General features: G+C 38.6%; 1 protein-coding gene and 1 long non-coding RNA gene across 9 annotated transcripts in view; one reads left to right on the forward strand and one right to left on the reverse strand.

Annotated features, from left to right (window-relative positions):
* The window catches only part of PROX1 (prospero homeobox 1), a 77984-nt gene extending 65594 nt beyond the window's left edge, over positions 1 to 12390 (reverse strand). The window contains exons 1-2 of one of the 8 annotated variants that reach the window (XM_075595632.1): positions 12264 to 12390; positions 1741 to 1881 (exon numbers count right to left, since the gene is read on the reverse strand). The gene's annotated coding sequence lies outside the window, so the exon portion shown is untranslated. Of the gene's footprint in view, positions 1 to 1740; positions 1882 to 3300; positions 3546 to 3674; positions 5303 to 5354; positions 5893 to 12263 lie in introns of those variants that run through there. The other 7 variants (XM_075595631.1, XM_075595638.1, XM_075595634.1 and 4 more) reach the window with 7 other exon arrangements.
* Positions 12243 to 12500, forward strand: part of LOC142492721 (uncharacterized) — a 24100-nt gene continuing 23842 nt past the window's right edge. Inside the window, exon 1 of the long non-coding RNA XR_012800889.1 lies at positions 12243 to 12500. This exon is cut by the window's right edge and continues 104 nt beyond it. This is a non-coding gene — a long non-coding RNA (uncharacterized LOC142492721).

Genomic DNA, 12500 nt, shown 5'->3' on the forward strand with positions numbered 1-12500 from the left:
GCTGGTATAATGTGAGGCAGCTTTAAATAACCAATGAGAAATTAAGTTAAATTATAATGCCGTCATTTTGGGGGGGGGGGGAAAGTTTACAAAGATTTTACGTTTTACTCTATAAATATGAATTTTATATCATAAATGAATGTACAAAGCATCCAATAATGAAGCATAATGTCTGCATAATAAGTAGCCATAGCTTGTACTAATAAAAAAACTACTGATTTTATCTTTATGTTCAACTGATGTCACTTTTCCCCTTTTTTTTTCTTTTCATGTGGGTATGTTTAGTTAAATGACGCCTTTATCGGAATAAACATGCCGGTGACAAACCTTTCTGTAACTTTAGATGATTGTACGGACTGAGCTGGCACAGATTTAACCTGTTTTGGTTATCTTACTTTAATTAAAAAACAAAACAAAAAAAACAAATCACAGCGCGACATCCACTAGCATTAAAATACCCGAAAACATGTCGAGTTTATTCAACGAGAAACACAATTACGGGGTTGTTTATCACAGACCCACAGCTGCAAATACTGGGGATCAAAAATACAGCACCAGAGTTGTTACAGAGAAATATGCAATTTCTTTCAATGAAATCTTATTTTGTGTAAATCTGTGGTGTTGCAGCTAATAGTACCTTACTCCGAGTCATACGTCCATTTAGAAGTTGCTAAAATATACGTCTATAAAATTGCTGACCGTCAACTCTTTTAACCAGCCGTTTCAAAACTTTAGATTACATTTGGATTTGCTGACTGTATATTAGAGGACTCATTCATTAGTTTATTACATTTTGTTTGGGGGCTTTGACCTCTGTATACTACATTGGGGGGTTAATCGTTAAACTGCGATAGTTCAGATCGGGGAGGGGGACTATCGCACGTAACCGTCATTTCCAAGGCAGTTTCCGTGCGATAGAGCCCCGATCGGCACTATCGCAGTTGATCGAATTGCTCCCATCGAGTCATATACTGTATAAGATTCATGTAAGCATCTCCTATTTATTTACCCGTTTAGGAAAATCGTTATTTGTAAAAAAAATAAATAAAAAAAATGTTGCATTGGGCAATTTTCAGAATGGAAAAAATATATAAATGGTTGCAATTGTAACACAAAACAATGATATCGCTAAACATTGAGCCTAACCGTTAAATCCTTTTTGTGAATGTCGTTGCTGACGTAAGTATACATGGCTATGTCTTTAATATGTGGCGTTAGTTTTTCACCACATTTTTATGATCCCCAAAAGCAAAGTTGTGGGCAAAAGAAAGTTCCATTAGGCTGCACCAACAACCACCAACTCTGCTTTTTCGCGTGGACAGCTAAAACTGGCCATGCGGATACATCTTGTCATACAGTAGTTGTAGTCTCACAACTCATTTTCTTGTGACAGTGTTGCACAAGTGGTATTTAGCTACAACATCCGTCATGATGAATAAACACACATATTGCTATGCTGTGCAAGGCATGGTTTCCCCATTGAAGGGGTTAATTGCTCTACTCAGATAACATATTTCCGCATCAAATGGTAGAAGGTAAGTGAGCGCATGCATTTAAATAAGACAAGGGAGAAACAGTAACAACGCCATCTTTTCTCTACTTTCAATGGAACATTTGATCATTTAAAAAAATATATATTTAAACTACACAAATGCAGAATCTGGGATAAAGCTGACTGCGCATTAAACATTCGGCTGTGCCTGAGCCAGCTCTCCCGTATACTTTTGGGCACACTCTTACTTCACATGTATAGTCCTTTTCCTCGGCCGCAGCAGAACTAGAGAGGGATGATGCTTTAGCAAAGGTGATGACAAACTTGCAATGGAAAGCGGATGATCCAGCTCGTACTTAAGGTCCTAAAGCTTACATTCTATGGAAGACCTGCAATTATTATAATAAAAAAAAAACTCAAGATATAAAAACTGTTGTATACTGTACGTGTCAAATCCTAAACGCCTAACCATATGAATACATGTCTAAATTTAAATAAAGACTACGAATAAATGGCCGCGTGTTCATGATAAGTTATATTTATTTAACATATACATGAAGCTCCTATAGCTTTTTGGATTTTGCCTGTTTTGATTACAATGGATGTGCTTAGAACATGTTAAGCATGGCCAACTTGTTAATTTAATTTACCTAGTACAAGGGGACTTACCCTTAGAACAATCTTATAAATATGAAAGCTGCCAGTGCCAGATAAAATATATGAGCTACAGACATAATAAAAAGGTATCACGACTTTACTGTTTAGGGAAGATATTTAAAAAAAATCTTTATATCTAAAGTTCCTTAATTTATGATTAATAAAAAGCAGAAGTATTGAATGTACGAAAGGGCACAGGAGTAAAAGGTGGAACTGCCATAGATAAGATTGTTGTTGTTCATGGGACCACATGAAACATGGTTCCAAAGAGGTTGAAGTTAAAATCTAAGCAACAAATCAGACAAAATGCACACATACAAAAAAAGCAGGGAAACACACGCAGACAATTTTACTGAACATCCAGTATCGCTACGATGTAATTTTTAAGACAATTTGTTAAACCTTCGAAAATGAATCAGTGTTCCTCTATTTTACATGCAGAAAACCACAAATCTTCAATACCTGTGGGTCCCATCCCCAGAAACCAAGAGAAACCCTGCATCAAGGCAACACTGCACGTAAAAAGAACATGCGCTTATTGAATTAGAAAGGACATTTTCACCTTAATGTCGAGTAACTACTGTACTAACACGCAAGAGAACGTATCACTTAAGATGTGACGTATGAATAATGCAAACAAATTTAACAAGAGAACTTTTTCAAGACTAATAATTAAACTCAGCTAATGGGAGCAAATTCTGTGGCTACCGTTATGGAGACTAAGTTAAAAAGGTAAATTGACTGAATGTAGTCAATAGATTTTGGTGGTAGTCTGTGGAAATTCCCCCCCTTTAAAAAAAAAAAAAAAAAAAAAAAAAGGCTTTCAAGTTTCAACAAAGTGGAGAAACTTGTGAGAAAGTCTTGTGCCACAATTAGAAATATAAACTTTAGATGCATAAGTGATGCGGACAGAAGAAAGAACACTAAAGATCTCTGTCTTCCGTGTACCAAATGTAAAACCAGCAAGACACTGCTGCACTTTTCAGTGATGGGCCGGTAAAGTGACAGTTCCTAGCAAGAAACATATGGTTTCACTGAAAGTCTACTGTTAGGCAAAAATAAGAATCCCCCTTTACTTTGTGTAATAAGCCGATTAATAATGCAACCTGGGCACAAGATCACGCACAGGAGCGTGGTACTAAATATCTCACCCAGTATGATTTGAAAGTTCCTGTTCCTCTGGCACTCCTTATCTTAAAGCTGGCCATAAATTCATAAACCTCTCAACAATACTCGGCCGGGCTGGTAAGATTGTGCAGAAAGAAAACTTGCACCTGTCTTTCTTGACACAACGCACCTGTCTGGCGTTGCCCATGCGCGTTTTTGTTATGCTCTTACAATAGCTTTTCCAGACAGAGAGGGGAGAGGGGAGGGGGAATTTAAAAAAAAAAAAAAAAAAAGGAAAATCTTTCATAGCAAATTAGTCATCGGCCGCCTTGAAGTGAGTTTAATCTCAAGGGACAAACGCTCTTTAAGAGAACGAGGAAGAAAAGAAAAGACAGGGTAAAAAGAAAAAATTGAGTACCGGGTGTAGCGTTGGGCTGCTCTGCACACAGCGATGCCGGTTGCTGCCTCTGCCAAACTTTCAAAAGTAAGGGAAAATGTGCTTTCCAATTCATCACTAAGCAAATCCCTGTGAACGTAGCAGCATGTGCTTCTCTGTGACTTGCAAACGTTAAGACACTAGAAGTCAACAGCTTTTTCACTCTGACGCGTGCTTGATTTGAGGTGAGCAGCGTGCAGTTGTAAATTTAACCTGTGTGGCCACAGCTTCACTAAGTATGTACAGTATTAACCTTTTTCTGGTTAAGGAACCCAATAATTATATTGTGAAATTCTGCGGAACCCCAACCCTCTCTAATAGTGTGCCTGTGATCAGATACATTGTAAGGAACCCCAACCCTCTCTAATAGCACGTATGAGGTCAGATGCATTATAAGTAACCCCAACCCTCTCTAATAGCGTGTCTGAAATCAGATGCATTGTATGGAACCTCAACCCTCTCTAATATTGTGTCTCAGATCAGATACATTATAAGGAACCCCAACCCTCTCTAATAGTGTGTCTGATATCAGATGCATTGTAAGGAACCCCAACCCTCTCTAATAGCATGTCTGAGATCGAAGGCATTGTAAGGATCCCCAACCCTCTCTAATAGCATCTCTGAGATCGAAGGCATTGGAACCCCAACCCTCTCTAATTGTGTGTCTGAGATTGAAGGCATTGTAAATTCTTCTGTATTTGGTACAATTTTCAAATGACCTGAAGATTGCAGGGAACCCTTTCAGGATGCCAGGAGAACCCAAGGGTTCCTAGGAACCCCCCGTTGAAAAACACTGGCTTAACTAACAGTAACTGTCCAAACAAGATGATGTATTTTAGATCAATTCTTCAAAAGGGGGGTTTCTCTCAAAACTTCAAAGCTCGGCCAATCCTTTACCCTCCCAATGCTGGGGCATCCTGCAACATGTAGCCTAACGCTTTGCAACGCAGGGCCCCCCAACATCGTTGGGATAAAGGGCATCACCAGCATCTCCCTTTACATATACAGTACAATAGGAAATGAAAACCTTTCATCAGATAATAATATGTCCCACCAAATATAAAGCTCTTTTTGAGACGTAGCAGTGATGGATAACCTGCTGGTGTGCGTTAAATAACCGCGCTCCCAAACTGAGCTCCCAAGCAGCGTGCAAATACATTTTTAATATTCAAATTGTACCTATGACCAACGGTTGGAATGAAACCCATAAAATAACCGTGCCAGTTTGTGCCGGGAGGGTAGAAAGGAAAAGGGGAACTATCCATGCAAATTACAAGCAAATCGCAGGGACACAAAATGAAGCCAGCTTTAACAAACAAGACAAAAGAAAGGGGGGAAAAAAGGATGAGATTAGGAGTTTAAAAGGCGGAAAGAAGCAGTCAGCCGGCACAGAAAAATAAAGAACCAAAAAAATAAAGAAGTTACCCATCTGTTATTTTTCCCCCCTTTTTGCTAGGAAACACCAACAGGACCGACCGATTAAAATACACTTGCAATAGGATTCCACTCACATTTAAGCAATTTAAAAAAAAAAAAAAAAACGACCGAGGTCCATGCAAATATCGTTAAAGTTTCTATTCATCGACATCAATGGGAAAATCCTTAGGTTATACTGGTGAGAACTAAGATTAAAATAAATCCGATGCTGAGGGGTATACTTACTCAGTGACAGCGAGGAAAATGATTCCGCTTTGCCGGTGAAAAAGAGAAAACACAGAGGCTTGAATATCTGCTGATGAATAGTACAATTTGACAAGGGAGGGTGAATGTGTGCGTGTCTGAGTGACTAAGTGTGTGTGAGTGTGTGTGTGTGTGAGTGTGTGTGTGAAACTGACAGAGAGCAAACAGGAGGCAGAGTAGAGACAGAGAGAGAGAGGGAGAGAGAGAGAGATCTTTTGTGCTGCTCTCCGTTGCCCGGCTGTAATTGTATTATTTCTGCAAGCAGAGCTCAGCTGAGACTCCCGACTACAACAAGATTTACTTTAAGACACAGCTGGAGGAAACAGGAAGACTGCACGTCACACTTTGAGTGACGTAAGGGAGGGGGAACACACCAATCAGGAGACAACTTCAGATGCAAAGGGGGAACAGTTTGCTGTCAACTTGGAGATGACCAAAAAAAAAAAAAAGGGAGAAAAAAAATGAGGGGAAACAGAAGGGAACAGAGAAGAAGGAGGAGGATGAGTCCAAACCAAGCCCACGTTTGCCGAGGGAAAGGAACCTTTTATCCCCCCATCACTCCCCCCCCCCATCCCCGGTATGATTTCGCCGTTTCAAGTAGCTAGGAGAAGCGGCGGCGAGTTTTCGAGATATCGGCGTCTTCGGTTATATCGTGCAACGCTTTTAACAAAAAAAAAAAAACGTTTCGTGGCGGCTCGTCCTCGTGCACTTGGACAGCGATGGGGGGCGTAGGTCACTTGTCTGCGCTGCTTCTTGGGACGTGAAGGTGTACGCGCATACTTAGCCAAATGTAAGAGGGATTTCTGCGCATACTTTTAACCCATCGCCTGCCGGGGGGGGGGGGGGGGGGGTTGGGGGGTGGGAGGGGGGGGCAGAGAGTGTCTGCAACGCATTGCGCTGATAGCGGAAGGGTTAAATAAAGCACAGCAGTGCAGAACGTGGCGTACAGGTCTCCACGAGCACCGGTGGGTTTCGAATGAAAACAGCTACTTTGTACTATAAAGTACAAGTGTGTTTAATTGCAATATTCAACTTTTAAATGTAATCATTTATTTGATTGGAGTGCCACTGGGAACGTAACCAAGTGTACTACAATAAACAAAATAAAGTGTTAGCTAAATGACCCATACTTATGAAGAAAAAATATCAAAAAAACATAGTAATGTACTAAATAGTTTGTCATATAGGATGTGCATTGGTTTTCTTTGTTTATTGTATCATTTATTGGAGGAAATATGTTGTTTTACAGGTAATCCTCATGCATGCTGTATAATTTAACACTAGACTGTCAGAATTCTACTGCAACACAGTTAGTATAAATTCCATCAATAAAAGGGGTACATTATTAATTAATTCATGTATCTAAATTCATTTATGTGTGGAGGGAAACTGCTTTTGTAGCGTACAATATCTCGTAGTCTTGACCTTGTTCTGCATCACAAATTGATGCTAAACTGCTGGAAAAGTATCACAGCGGTTGGCAATTAGGCTATTTGTGATATGCAACATTTAACGAGCATGTATTTAGTCTATACAAATTTTGCCTTGTAAGAGATAGCTACGTTGGTTTTTTTTTTAGCAAGACTAGAAAAAGTTAAATTATACTTTCCTTCTAAATATAAGATTTGCCAGAAGCATTAGACACGTACCAAACGTTTAAGAAGAGATAAAATACAGAATACAATTTTATGTGAAGTTTAAAGCGTGACACAGATGCTAAAATGATACAAATTTGTGGTATTACTGCTTTGCGGCTATTTAACAGATTTGTGTCAGATTTTAGGCATGCATGTCTCTTTTCCTACTGCATTTGTGTGTCTTTCCTTAATCCGGTGTGTATTAGTGTGACCACAATGTACAAAAGCAGAGCACCATTTAATTTTAAATTACACAATTTTATTTACAAACTTCCATTCACACTTCCACTTTAAGATGTATTTTTATAGGTTTTATCCCTTTCTATTGTGCAACACAAATAGTGCACCTATCTTTCTGGAATGAGATCTGCTTCAGTGTTGGATGGGTGTAAAACTTATTGAAATCACTACTTTTTTTGGGGGGGGGGGGGAGTTAATACTTCTACCACTCACTTTGCATTCAGGAAACAGGGAACAATTTAACTGTACCAATTGTTATATAATATGCAATATATTGATAGACTACATTAAATTCCTTTTGCCAGGGCAGAATGCTGATGACATTGGTGACATTGGTCATGTTAGGAATATGACAGTGGCGTGTCTCCTCCTGTGGATGTATACTGTATCTTCTGTGACACAGCAGTGCTACGGCGTCTCCTACATACTGTCTGCATTTTGCTGCTGTGTTCAGCGTACATTAAAATAGGGAATAATGGATATTCGGCGGATCTATGTGTTATATCAGAGACGTCAACCTCAGAGGACCCAAACACATCAAGATTTGGGAGCTCTGGACAAATATATATATATATATAGCATTTTGCTGGGAAAACTGCTGCCTTCTATCAGTGAGAAGTCTGAAAAGCAGGTGCTAGAAATCAGTGAGACTGACTCCAAATCAGTGAGATTGTCAGCAAATCAGTGAGGGTTGATAGATCAGTGATCTCATTACATCACACTGTTCATGTCATTAATGCAGAATATTTTGCCTTAAATATTTGTTTTGTTAAATAAGATTTTTTTTTTTTAACTTTTGGGGGAAACATGGTGATGATGTCACAATATCAATGCAAGAACATGTGTGTAGTACAGCGTAGGGAAGGTGCCTGGGTTGAGCAAGTAAGGGATGGTATAAAACTTTCTCATAACATTACTATTTGCTGGAAACTTTCTAGGGAACATCCCTACGGTCCTGCTCTTACCAATGCCAGAATATCGTTGGTATGAAACGAAAAAATAAATTAAAATAAATCAATGGCTACGAAACAAAGTATTCAGCTGATTAATGTTACGTTTCTTGGAGAAAAATCACAATAAAATTGCTTGGGAGGGAGACTGCAAAAACCAGTGGGTGGGTATGTTAAACGCAACGAATCCAATAAATGATATGGTTGCTGTACTATCTCGGCGGATAATGTATATGGTAGGGGGAAAGTTAAAAATGATTTAAACAAAGTATCAAAGCAAACTTGCTACCGCAGATCGCGTGTTGAATGAGTTAAAATGTTGTTGTGCTTCTGTGGTCCTTGTTCCTGTGTGTCTTTGTTTGTTTTTAATAACTGGGAGGGGGTGACCACCTTTCACTTCTTCTTCACTGATGTCACACAAAGGCAACACAATACACACAATACTATGCGAGCAGAAAGTTGTCAGTCAGGGGGATGAACTGGTAACATGAGAGGGTACTCGGAATTGGGAGGTGCCAGCCACATGCAGACCCCAAAACTGAATAAAGTAGGAGCCACAACCCTCCGCTTTCCCCTTCTGGGATGTAGGAGAGGAATGTTCTGCATTGTTTTGCAATTAACTTTATTCTCCTCTATCACTCAAGGGGTTAAAATAGGACAGGGATTTTGGTTACTGTCACTTTTTTTGCAGTAACCCTCTAGCTGCCAGAGTGAATGGCGAGTCACATTTGATTGTGTTTATACCTCACCGATATATTCCACGGCGGAGTACAACGGGGGGCGGGGGGGCGGGGTGAATGAGACATAAAAGAATACCACGCGGGTGGTACAGTGGTCTCATTCTGTGGCCAGTGACGTGGTATGTGGAACGAATGCAGTCGGGGAAATAAAAAGCAGGAAAAAAAACCATACAAAACCCACACGTATTAGCAGTGGAAGTGGCTTAAAAAAACTAATATTATTAAACATCGGGGCAGCGTAGTTGTTCAGTTTTCATGCTACACAAATAGAAAAAGTGAGAGCCTTTAAAAAAAAATCCTTTTTTATTTAAAAGAAAGTGAACGTGGGTAAAAACAAAGAGTCGCGGTGCTGTGGGTTTGTATGTATAGAAAAAAGTAGTGTTACCTTGTATACCCTGGTACTATTCACTTTGCCCATCAGGCACTTTTGGAATAACCAACACCAGTCGTTTTTTGACATCACTGCTTAGACTCACGAGCCATGTTCTAAAGCAGGGGTGCTTAACTCCAGTCCCCAAGCCCTCCCCCAACAGGTCAGGCTTTCAGGATAATCCCTGTTTCAGCGCAGGTAGCTTAGTCAGCACCTGCTTCGGCATAGGTGGCTCAAGCAGTCCCTGCCTCAGCACAGGTGGCTCAATCAGTCCTTGCTTCAGCATAAGTGGCTCAATCAGTCACTGCGTCAGCACAGGTGGCTCAATCCCTGCTTCAGCATAGGACTTTGACAGAGCCTCTGATTGAGCCACCTGTTGAAGCTGGGATATCCTGACAACGTGACCTGTTGGGGGGGGTGGCTTGAGGACGGGCGCTGAGCGCCCTTGTGCTACAGGACAATACTCACACTGTGGAGAGTCAATCCGGATGACTTAGTGAGGAAACACATTGCTTTGCCCCTTTGTGATGCAATGTGCTGGAAATGGATAAAATACTGCACCTCGGTGTAATTAAAGTGAGGGACTTTATGTGTATTCCTCATTATTTATGATGGGCCACTCATCTTGCTTTTCTTCCACTTTGTGTACTTTACAAAATAACAACAACACACAAGAATACACATCTCTTAATGGAAAGCAATCATTTTTCTCTGCTAAACGTTTCGTTTTTTTTTTTTGTTATGTGTAAGTAGGGGAACGGGTTGGCAAATGACACCCGTAGTTTTTTTTAATTTCATTTTTTTTATTTTAAATTCTGATAAAATCCAAACAATTAAAAGCAAGAGGGAACAAAAAAAAAAATTAAGATTCAATGTAAAAAGTTGTGGACTGCAGGACAGCAAATGGAGTTCAGAATCAGTGTAAAAGCAGCTATTGTACAATTACAGCCTGCTAACACGTGACATCAAAATCAAGACGATATATATATATATATATATATATATATATATATATATATATATATATATATATATATATATGTGCTTATTCTGTACCTGCCGATCAGGACGTGTTCAGTCAAAATTTCCCATTTACCTCAACGTGGAATATCGGCCACCAATGACCAGATCAGCCACTTCTGTGGATGTCAAATAATCTCTGCAGTCACCTATTCCCAACCTTATCTTATTCTGTATCACCAGAATAAAATAACTGAGTTTTACCTATGACTTATTTACTATTTACAAAGACGTCAAGAATATTCGTCCAGTTTGCTAATGCCAAATCTATGTCTACATTTTCCCCATTCACCTTCCTTAATTATTGCAATTAAACTTGAAATACCTATAGTGTAAAAAAAAATATTTCCCCTCTGCCCTCCTCTTTCCAAAGCAAAAGGGGACAGACACTACTAGCCAAAGTGCGATAGCGTTAGTGAGCAGCAATGGCTATCATACTTTAATGAATGTACTTTAATGAACAGACCATTACATTTATGACTAAATTATGCTCTAAGGATCCAACGGTCCAGAGTTTCCTACAAGATGATATGGTATAATATCGATATGTTGCAAATATTTGGTGTTGATTTTTTCCCCTGTCTCATCAGAATGTTAATGCAAATTGATATTATTGATTTGGACTGTACCCCCTGCAACCTCACCCCCTCCACATTTTACTTTACTGTAACGATTCCCAACGATTTCATGTTCCCCTCCCCCTGTGAAACTTTAATAAAAACTAAGTTAAAAAATACATCTAAAAAACAAACTGATTACTATTTGTAGGTCCTTGTGTGAAGTTACACAGTTTGGAAGCTCTAACTGAGATTATTCATGTATATACAGTAAATATATTGCTAACAACATGAGATTGATTGCAATTTAATATATGTGATTTAGTATTATGGAAAACGCATTTAATTTGATATGATTAATTCCCATAGCAGTATGTAAGAATATTTTCTATACTGTATGAATTTTATATAACCAGATTTTAATCATCAGTTGTAGAAATGGGCATTTTTATCGCTCAAGTTTGCAAATCAGGCAAAATGTGTTTTTTTTTTTTTTTTTTTGCGAAACACTTCTCAACAACGGGAACATCAACAAAAGAAATCCGCCAATTATTAAAAGTTAATTTATACTGCATTTACTGCTATTTTCACGACATCGGGGACATTTTTACAAAATGTTATGGAATTTATACTGCCATCTAAGTAAATGCGGAAAACACAAAATGTAGGAGAAAACCAATAAATATTTTGTGAATCAATCTTGAAGAGATCCGCACAACTCTAATAAGTCTGATGCTATATGTTATTTGGCATGTAATGTAATAGTTTCCAATTGTCAGATTTTCCATCAACATTTTTCTATATTATGCTGCGTCCCAGTGCTACCTAAGAACAATTCATTAGAATATAATGAAGACAATATATTGTTATTATTTTTTTTATTATTATTATCATTATTATCTTTTATTTGTTAGGTGCCAACATATTCTGCAAGGTATTAAGTTCTTCTATGTGAAAATCTGATTGATAAGATAAAAAAAAAACGACACAAGGATGCTGGTTATCTACAAAGAGATTCAGAAGATAGGTCCTTGTGCTGCTGTGGAGGTTAAAATGAAATAATAAAAAAAAACCTGTTGATTTTATTTAACCCATTTTTTGCTGGAGAATTACATTGCTGCTCATTCTGCATTGACGTTTATTAGAGAACGATTATTTATTCAAATAAACACAGGACCACATTACATAATAACAGTGTGATGCATTCAATTATTGATAAATCTAGTCAAATTGTATTTGTAAGATTATTCAGATTCACCCCCCCCTGTCCCCCCCCCCGTCGTGATTGTCATCTCTGTTTAATAATGTCGAATCGGAAAAAGTGACGTACTGCATATAAGTCAGTATACTGTATAAGATGTTATTTTGTGTACTCACCGTAAAATTGTGTGTTTTTGCAAACAGCATGCTATATTTCCAGTTCCCAATCCCTCCAATGAAGGGAGCTGGATGATATCGTTCATCCCAACTTGCTTACTGATGCTGCAGGAAGCCAGCAAAAAAGATCATACAGACAGGACAATAGCTGTAAACATAATGATTTCCATTAGCACGTCCAGTGTTTTCCACGTACAATTTGCTGTTAAGACAAACAGAAACATCTTTCACACTGAA

Source organism: Ascaphus truei, chromosome 4 (genome assembly GCF_040206685.1).
Source record: "Ascaphus truei isolate aAscTru1 chromosome 4, aAscTru1.hap1, whole genome shotgun sequence".
NCBI classification, from domain to species: domain Eukaryota; kingdom Metazoa; phylum Chordata; class Amphibia; order Anura; family Ascaphidae; genus Ascaphus; species Ascaphus truei.